The sequence below is a fragment of the Mobula hypostoma genome, chromosome 2 (genome assembly GCF_963921235.1).
Source record: "Mobula hypostoma chromosome 2, sMobHyp1.1, whole genome shotgun sequence".
NCBI classification, from domain to species: Eukaryota; Metazoa; Chordata; class Chondrichthyes; order Myliobatiformes; family Myliobatidae; genus Mobula; species Mobula hypostoma.
In genome coordinates this window covers 244979125-244987331 of record NC_086098.1, presented here as the reverse complement: position 1 = coordinate 244987331, position 8207 = coordinate 244979125, and the positions used below count along the sequence as shown (strand labels likewise).

The 8207-nt window shown below is 52.9% G+C and overlaps 1 long non-coding RNA gene across 2 annotated transcripts; it reads right to left on the bottom strand.

The window, feature by feature from the left end:
* Positions 1-2329: 2329 nt before the first annotated feature.
* On the bottom strand, positions 2330-7960 carry LOC134337438 (uncharacterized). 2 transcript variants are annotated; one of them, XR_010015999.1, is made up of 3 exons: positions 6870-7960; positions 6325-6443; positions 2330-5101 (listed from the first exon to the last, which is right to left on the bottom strand). It is a non-coding gene; the product is annotated as an uncharacterized LOC134337438 (long non-coding RNA). The 2 variants fall into 2 exon arrangements; XR_010015998.1 differs by having other exon boundaries at positions 6875-7953.
* Positions 7961-8207: the final 247 nt, after the last annotated feature.

Below are 8207 nucleotides of genomic sequence, written 5' to 3'. Positions count from 1 at the left end.
TGATGTGTGTGTGAGTGAGAGTGTGTGTGATGTGTGTGTGTGAGTGTGAGAGTGTGTGTGTGATGTGTGTGAATGTGTGTGAGAGAGAGTGTGTGTGTGAGAGTGTGTGTGTGTGTGTGTGTGTGTGTGTGTGTGTGTGTGTGTATTAATAGTCTCTTCCCATGTGTGGATGATGGGGGAAAACGTAGGGAGAATCAAAGAGGGATAAAAATGAATGGGTGGTTGATGGTCACCATGGACTCAACGGGTCGAAAGGCCTGTTTGTCCACTGCATCTCTCAGTGATAATCACCAGCCAAGTTCAGGATCAATGCTGGGTCCTCTGGAACTATGAGACAGTGGTTCCAACAACCTTGATAACTAATCTCTATGCAATTGGTAATTGATTAATTATTGTCACATGAATGTACTGGCCATAGAGAGCAGTTCATTACATCTGCCTTCTTACCTTCTGCCTGAGGGAGGAGGGGAGAAGAGAGAATGTCTGGGGGTGTGTGGGGGCCTTTGATTCTGCTGGCTGCTTTACTGGGGCAGTGTAGACAGAGTCCATGGAGGGGAGGCTGGTTTCCGTGATGCGCTGACCTGTGTCTACAACTCTCTGCACTCTTGCTGTCTCAGGCAGAGCAGTAGTCGCACCCAGACAAGATGCTTTCTGTGGTACACCTGTAAAAATCTTTAGCCTCCTGAGGAAGCAGAGATGCTGGTCAATTTTATCACCGCTACACACTGCAACATTGGGCCAGTCCATTCAAGGAAGTTTCTGACCTTTATCTACAATTAGAGAGAAAGGGAAACGATTTTTTGAAGAGCCCTTGGTATCAAACAACTTTAAGCAGGTAAGTTGTTTTGACATGGTAAAATTCCCAAAGGAAGTTGGTGGGAATATCAGGCACCACGGTGGTGTAACGGTTAGCAAGACACCATTGGATCTCGAGGCATTCCAGAGTCCAGACTTCAATTCCAGCCCAATCTGTATGGAGTTTGTACATTCTCCCTGTGAGTCCGGTTTCCTCCCACGGGTCAAAGACATACTGGTTAGTAGATACAGCTACATCCCTCCCTATATCTGTAACCCCTCTGGCCCCTGCATCCTCCCTGTCTCCATGATCCCCTCTGGCCCCTTCATCCTCCCTGTCTCCATGATCCCCTCTGGCCCTCCACTCTCCCTGTCTCCATGATCCCCTCTGGCCCCTCCACTCTCCCTGTCTCCATGATCCCCTCTGGCCCCGTCACTCTCCCTGTCTCCATGATTCCCTCTGGCCCCGTCACCCTCCCTGTCTCCATGATCCCCTCTGGCCCCATCACCCTCCCTGTCTCCATGATTCCCTCTGGCCCCTTCACCCTCCCTGTCTTCATGATCCCCTCTGGCCCCTACATCCAAATAGGTAATAACTGCTGGTTAGTACGTTAATTGGCCATTGCAAATTGTCCTGTGATTAAAGTTCAAAGTTCAAACTTTGATGCTCAGTTGGAGAGCAAGGGGCTGGAGAACGGGAGATGAAGGAGGGGAGGGTCAGGGTAGGAGTAAGGGACTTGGAACATCCATCAGTGATGGACGGAGGGGAACTGGAGGGGAAATCAAGAGGCTAGCATTGAAAGTTGAAAATATTATCTAAGTATGATTATAGTAGGATTACAGACTTCAGGAGAGGGAAACCAGAGGCCTTAAGTCAGTCGGAGGATCAGAGGTGGAGAGGGGTCAGCAACTTTAAATTCCTGGGTGTTACTATCTCAGAGGACCTGTTCTGGGCCCAGCATGCATGTACAATTGTGAAGAAAGTACTGCAGGGCCTCGACTTCCTCAGGAGTCTGCGGAGATCTGGCATGGCATCTCAAACTTTGACAAACTTCTACAGATGCGTAGTGGAGAGCGTATCAACTGGCTGCACGACGGCTTGGTATGGAACCGCCAATGCCTTTGAATGGAACACCCTACAAAAGGTAGTGTATTCGGCCCGGTACATCACGTGTAACGACGTCCCAACTATTGAGCGCATCTGCTTGGAACGTTGCCGTAGGAAAGCAGTGTCCGTCGTCAGAGATCCTCACCACCCAGGCCGTGCCGCACAGTTTTCAGGCAGCGTAAACACTTCCAGCCCAGAGCAATGGCTGGGCTGTGCAGCTGTGAAAATAGATTAGAGGGACCATTGCCTGTAAGTCTCCTGTTTATACTTTCCCCTCTTGCATAAACCTTTGCTTTGGGATCCACTCTCTAACCTTCTTTCAAACTGCCTTTGGGGTGTAGCTTGTTGAAGCTGCTGAGGGCATGAAGGGGTTAAATCTTGGAACAGAGACCTCCTTCTCCCCACCCCACCCCCCCAATCCCCAATTGTCTTTCTGTGAGAACAGGATGTCCTTTTATTCCAGGACAAACAACAGTCCATCGGAATGTGAGAACTTTAATCAGCATTGCAAGCCGTTGCCAGGAACCGCCTCTTCCCAGGCTGGAGTCTGTCCTGGGGCTCCGAACTGGGCCTTCCAGTACAGCGGAAACCAGGAGACTGAGCTGCGATGCAGCTGCCTCTTGACTCCTGGTCCTGTCGGAGTGGAGGAGTGAAACTGAGGGAGTGAGGCTTTAGCTTGGCAAGGCCCATTCCACAGTGCAGCGCTCCCTGCTCATCTCCCCTCCCTCATCGCAGTTCTCCCTCCGCACCGCCCCTCCCTCATCGCAGTTCTCCCTCTGCACCGCCCCTCCCTCATCGCAGTTCTCCCTCCTCACCGCCCCTCCCGTATTGCAGTTCTCCCTCCTCACCGCCCCTCCTACATCGCAGTGCTCCCTCCTCACCGCCCCTCCCGTATCGCAGTTCTCCCTTCTCACCGCCCCTCCTACATCGCAGTGCTCCCTCCTCATCGCCCCTCCCGTATCACAGTTCTCCCTCCTCACTGCCCCTCCCACATCACGGTGCTCCCTCCTCACCACCCCTCCCAAAGATCTCTATCCTCATCATTCCCACATCGCGTTCCCTCCTCACTGCCCCTCCTACATCACAGTGTTCCCTCCTCACCACCCCTCCCAAAGATCTCTATCCACATCGCGCTCCCTCCCTCATCGCAGTGCTCCCTCCTCACCACCCCTCCCAAAGATCTCTATCCACATCGCGCTCCCTCCCTCATCGCAGTGCTCCCTCCTCACCACCCCTCCCAAAGATCTCTATCCACATCACGTTTGCTCCCATGGCACCACCTACTTTGCTTACTGGGACCCGGGCTGCCGACAGCAGTTCGACAGAGCCCTCTGTCCTGGGCCGGTCTTCAGGTTGTCCCCAGGACTAGCCCATCTTGTTGGGGCATCCTTCCTCTCCCAGGAATGAGGTGTTTGGAGCTCCTGCTGGCGTTTCGGTAGCTCCTGATTTTTACAGGATGGGGTTGCTAGGCCCATGTCCAATCCTCCTCCTAGCACAGCCGGGCTTGGGACCATCCACGGTGGAATGATCAAGCTGTCTGCCTGAGTGGTGTCATGTGGGACTCTTGTGCTTTGCTGCCCAGGGGCACACTCAGAGACGAGCCCCGCTGGCAGTTCACCGGCCTGGGGAGAGGCATGTGCTGGGAACCCAGGGAGAGGAGCTCTCTGCGGGTCGCTCCGTATGGTTCAGCGTCTGGGACTCTGCCTCCGAGGAGTAAATAAATCAGGATGCCAACTTGTCACCGAACGCTCTGACAACCTTCTACAGATGTCTTGTTGAAAATATCCTGACTGGTCGTGTCACGGTCTGGTCCGGGAATTCGAATGCCCAGGAACATAAGCTGCCGAGAGTCACGGACTAGGCCCAATACATCACGGGCACATCCCTCCCCACCATCACTCGTGTCTACAGGAGACGGTGGCTCAAGAAGGCCACGTCCATCATCACAGATCCCCACCATCCGGGCCAGGCCATCTTCTCACAGCTCCCATCGGGCAGGAGTTACAGAAGCCTGAAGTCCCACCCCACCAGGTTCAGGAACAGCGACCTCCCTTCAACCATTCGGTTCTTCAACTGACCGACACGACCCCAATCACTTCCTCCGTACGGAAACATTGAGACCACTTTGCACCACAATAGCCTTGTTTTCGATCTAATTGTGTTCCTGAGGAAGGGTCTGGGCCCGAAATGTCGACTGTACCTCTTCCTAGAGATGCTGCCTGGCCTGCTGCGCTCACCAGCAACTTTGATGTGTGTTGCTGTGTATAGTTTATGCTTAGTTAATGTTTTTCGTGCGAATGTTGTGCACCTGATGCTGTGAGCCTGCGATGCTGCTGCAAGTAAGTTTTTCATCGCACCTGCGGACACACGGACTTGTGCAGATGACAGTAAACCCGACTTTGACTTTGTGTGTCCACGACAGTTTAATAAATATTCCAGTGAACTCACAGGAGCACAGGAGAGACACAAACACACCACCACCTCAGCCTGCTGAGAAGATTAAGGCAATTCAGCAAGTCCCCTTTGACCCTGTCCAATTTTCACAGATACACCTTAGAATCAGAATCAGGTTTAATATCACCAGCATATCTGATGAAATCTGTCGTCTTTGTGGCAGCAGTACAATGCAATACATAATAATAGAAAAACAATGTGAATTACAGTCAGTATATATATATATAAAGTAGTTAAATTAAATAATTAATAGAATAAAAATTAAAAAGTAGCGAGGCAGTGCTCATGGGTTCAATGTCCATTCAGAAACCGGGGTGGCAGAGGGGAGAAGCTGTTCCTGAGTGGCCGAGCACTCTATGCGGACGCTTCATGACTCAGTTCAGCACGGACTCTGCCCTTGACCTTGAGAAACTGGGCAGAGTTCAGCAGATCACGGAAACCAGCCTCCCTTCCACGGACTTCCTTCTTGTTGCCTCAGTAAAGAGGCCAGCATCATCAAAGACCCCGCCCGCCTCCCATCGGGCAGAAGACTGGTGGCGTTGCGACTGGCACGACACTTCACAGTGGCGGTGACATAGGTTCGCTTCCCGCCTCCGCCTGTAAGGAGTGTGTTCTCCCAGTGACCGCGAGGGTTTTCTCCCACATTCCAAAGATATTCCAGTTAGTCATTGGTCACCAGAAATAGTCCCATAAATCCAGGGTTTCTGGGTGGCACGATTCCAAGGCCAGAAGGACCTGCTCCATCTCAATAAATAAATAAAATAGAAAATTCTGAAAGTTTGCACACCAGGATCAGGACAGCTTCTACCCCACTGTTATCAGATGCTTGAAATCTCACATGTTACAAGATGAAATCTTGATCTCCTAATCCACCTCATGGCGTCCTGCAGCACTGCATGCTCTCGCTATAACACTAACCCTAACTCTTCACTCTCCTTGTCCTTTTTCACTACCCTGTGTATGCATGGAGACTCAAGGGGTTCTGCAGATGCTGGCAATCCGGAGCAACTCACACACCACGCTGGAAGAACTCGGCGGTCAGGCAGCATCTGCGGAAGGAAATGGACAGCGGGCACTTCGAGTTGAGACCCTTCGTCAGGGCTGGAAAGGAAGGGGGCACATAGCCGAGAGCAGGCAGGTGGCAGGTAGATCCAGGTGGGAAGGGTGATGCTGTTGATGGAGGGCAGTGAGGGGGATTGATGTAAGAAGCTGGCAGGTGACAGGAGGAAGTGACAAAGAGGGAATCATATAGGGGGGGAAGAGTGGACCATGGAATAAAGAGAAGGAGATGAGGAGGGGGTGTGCGGGGATGGTCAGACGGAGAGGAATGAGATGGGGCGATGGATGTCGGTGGGATAAGGGGGAATCAAGTGGAGAGGTCAATGTTGATGCTGCCAAGTTGGAGACCACCAAGATGGCTCCTCCAGCCATCGCCTGGCATCACCTTGGGAGTGGAGGATGCGGGTGTGGGAAAAGGCGGAATGGAATTTAAAAGGCCGGCCACCGGGAGTTGATGGCTGGTACAGCGGGTGAAGCGAAGGCGCTCAGCAAAGCGATCCCAGCCCCCCCCCCCAGTCTGCACCAGGCCTCACCGATGTGGAGGAGGCCTCACCGGGAACCCCAGACCCAATAAATGACGCCGATGCGTTCACGTGTGGAGGGCTGCCTCATCTCAGCCACGCGGAGCGTTGCCAGCAGAAAGCAGCGTCCGCTATCAAGGACGCCCACCACCCGGGCCGTGCTCTCTTCTCACTGCTGCCATTGGGAAGGAGGTACCGGAGCCTCAGGTCCCTCACCACCAGGATCAGGAACAGTCATCACCCCTCAGCCATCAGACTCCCAAACCAGTGTGGATAACTTCACTCACCTCAACTCTGAACTGACTCCACCACCAAAAGACCCACATTGAAGGACTCTTTACAACCCCCGTTCTCAATATGTATTTGTTTGTTTGTTTATTTATATACCTATTATTTACTTCCTGTTTTTCGTATTTGCACGGTTCGTCTTTGCACGGGGGTTTTGTCAGTCTTTGTGCGTAGTTTTTCACTGATTCTATTTTATTTCTGTGTCCTAATGTGAATGCCTGCAAGAAAATGAATATGGTGACATATTAATTTAATAAGAACGCAAACACGAGGAAATCTGCAGATGCTGGAAATTCGAGCAACACACATCAAAGTTGCTGGTGAACGCAGCAGGCCAGGCAGCATCTCTAGGAAGAGGTACAGTCGACGTTTCGGGCCGAGACCCTTCGTCAGGACTAACTGAAAGAAGAGCTAGTAAGAGATCTTAAATCTCTTTTCAGTTAGTCCTGACGAAGGGTCTCGGCCTGAAACGTCGACTGTACCTCTTCCTAGAGATGCTGCCTGGCCTGCTGCGTTCACCAGGCCTCGATGTGTGTTAATTTAATAAGAAATTTACTTTGAAAATCAATAGATAGTGCAGAGAAAAGGAATAACACAGATCATGCTCAATGGAGGGGGGGCACATTATTCATTTTGTAACTTACAGTACCTCGCTGTCGCAAAACAGCAAACTTCACTTCGTGGAAGCAAAGCCGATATGGATTTTTTTTAACTGGATGCTTTGGAGGATCTTGGCGAAATTTGGTGAACTAAGAGATGCGGTGAACGGTTTGGCCGGCTGTCGTGTTGTACGTGCATTGAGTGTTTCAGAGACAGGCAAGGGACTCAGGCGGAACAGGGAGCGAGCTGTTGTTCATTCCACTGAGGGAGTGTCTGGAAATTTACATCAACAACGCAGAGAGGGAGCAGAGCCAGTTTTAGAGAGAGAGAGAACTTCCTATTTGCACCCTTCTGCTTGTTGTCTCACTTCTCTGCAGCAATCTAGATCAAATTCAGTAAAGGGATGTGGGTGTTTGCAGTTTATCTCAGCACCGTTTTGAAATGCAAAGGTTCTAAGAATTTCAGGCGGAAACCCGACTCCGAGTTCCTGTGTGGCAGGTTATCGAGAGTGGCGTTGTGTCCCTCGTCTCTGCCTCGGGGGTTGTGGGGAGGGGGGGAGCAGGATGGGTGAGTGGGCTCCTGGCCCCTGAGTACTGAGACTGAGAGTACTACCCAGGCTTGCTTCCCCCACCCCCAGCGTTAGAGTGAGGGAGCACCATGCTGGGGGAGGTGCGGCGTGGAGGGGCAGTGAGGAGGGAGGTGCTGAGGGGTGGCGAGGACGGAGGGCATTGTAGAATGTAAATTGACCACCTAAGTGATGTTTTCTCCTCACTGCACCTCCCACAGTCTGGCTCTCCCCCCCCCCCTTGTACCCCTCCCTCAGTCTGGCTCTCCCCCCTCATACCCCTCCCTCAGTCTGGCTCTCTCCCTTCATACCCTTCCCGCAGTGTGGCTCTCCCCCCTCGTACCCCTCCCTCAGTGTGGCCCTCCCTCATACCCCTCCCTCAGTGTGGCTCTCCCTCCTCATACTCCTCCCTCAGTGTGGCCCTCCCTCATACCCTTCCCTCAGTGTGGCTCTCCCCCCCTCATACCCCTCCCACAGTGTGGCTCTCCCCGCCTCGTACCCCTCCGACATTGTGGCTCTCCCCCCCTCATACCCCTCCCACGGTGTGGCTCTCCCCCCTCATACCCCTCCCTCAGTGTGGCCCCCCTCATACCCCTCCCTCAGTGTGGCTCTCCCTCCTCGTACCCCTCCCTCAATGTGGCTCTCCCCCCCTCATACCCCTCCCACAGTGTGGCTCTCCCCCCCTCGTACCCCTCTGACATTGTGGCTCTCCCCCCTCATACCCCTCCCACAGTGTGGCTCTCCCCCTTCATATCCCTCCCTCAGTGTGGCTCTCCCCCCCTCATACCCCTCCCACAGTGTGGCTCTCCCCCCCTCG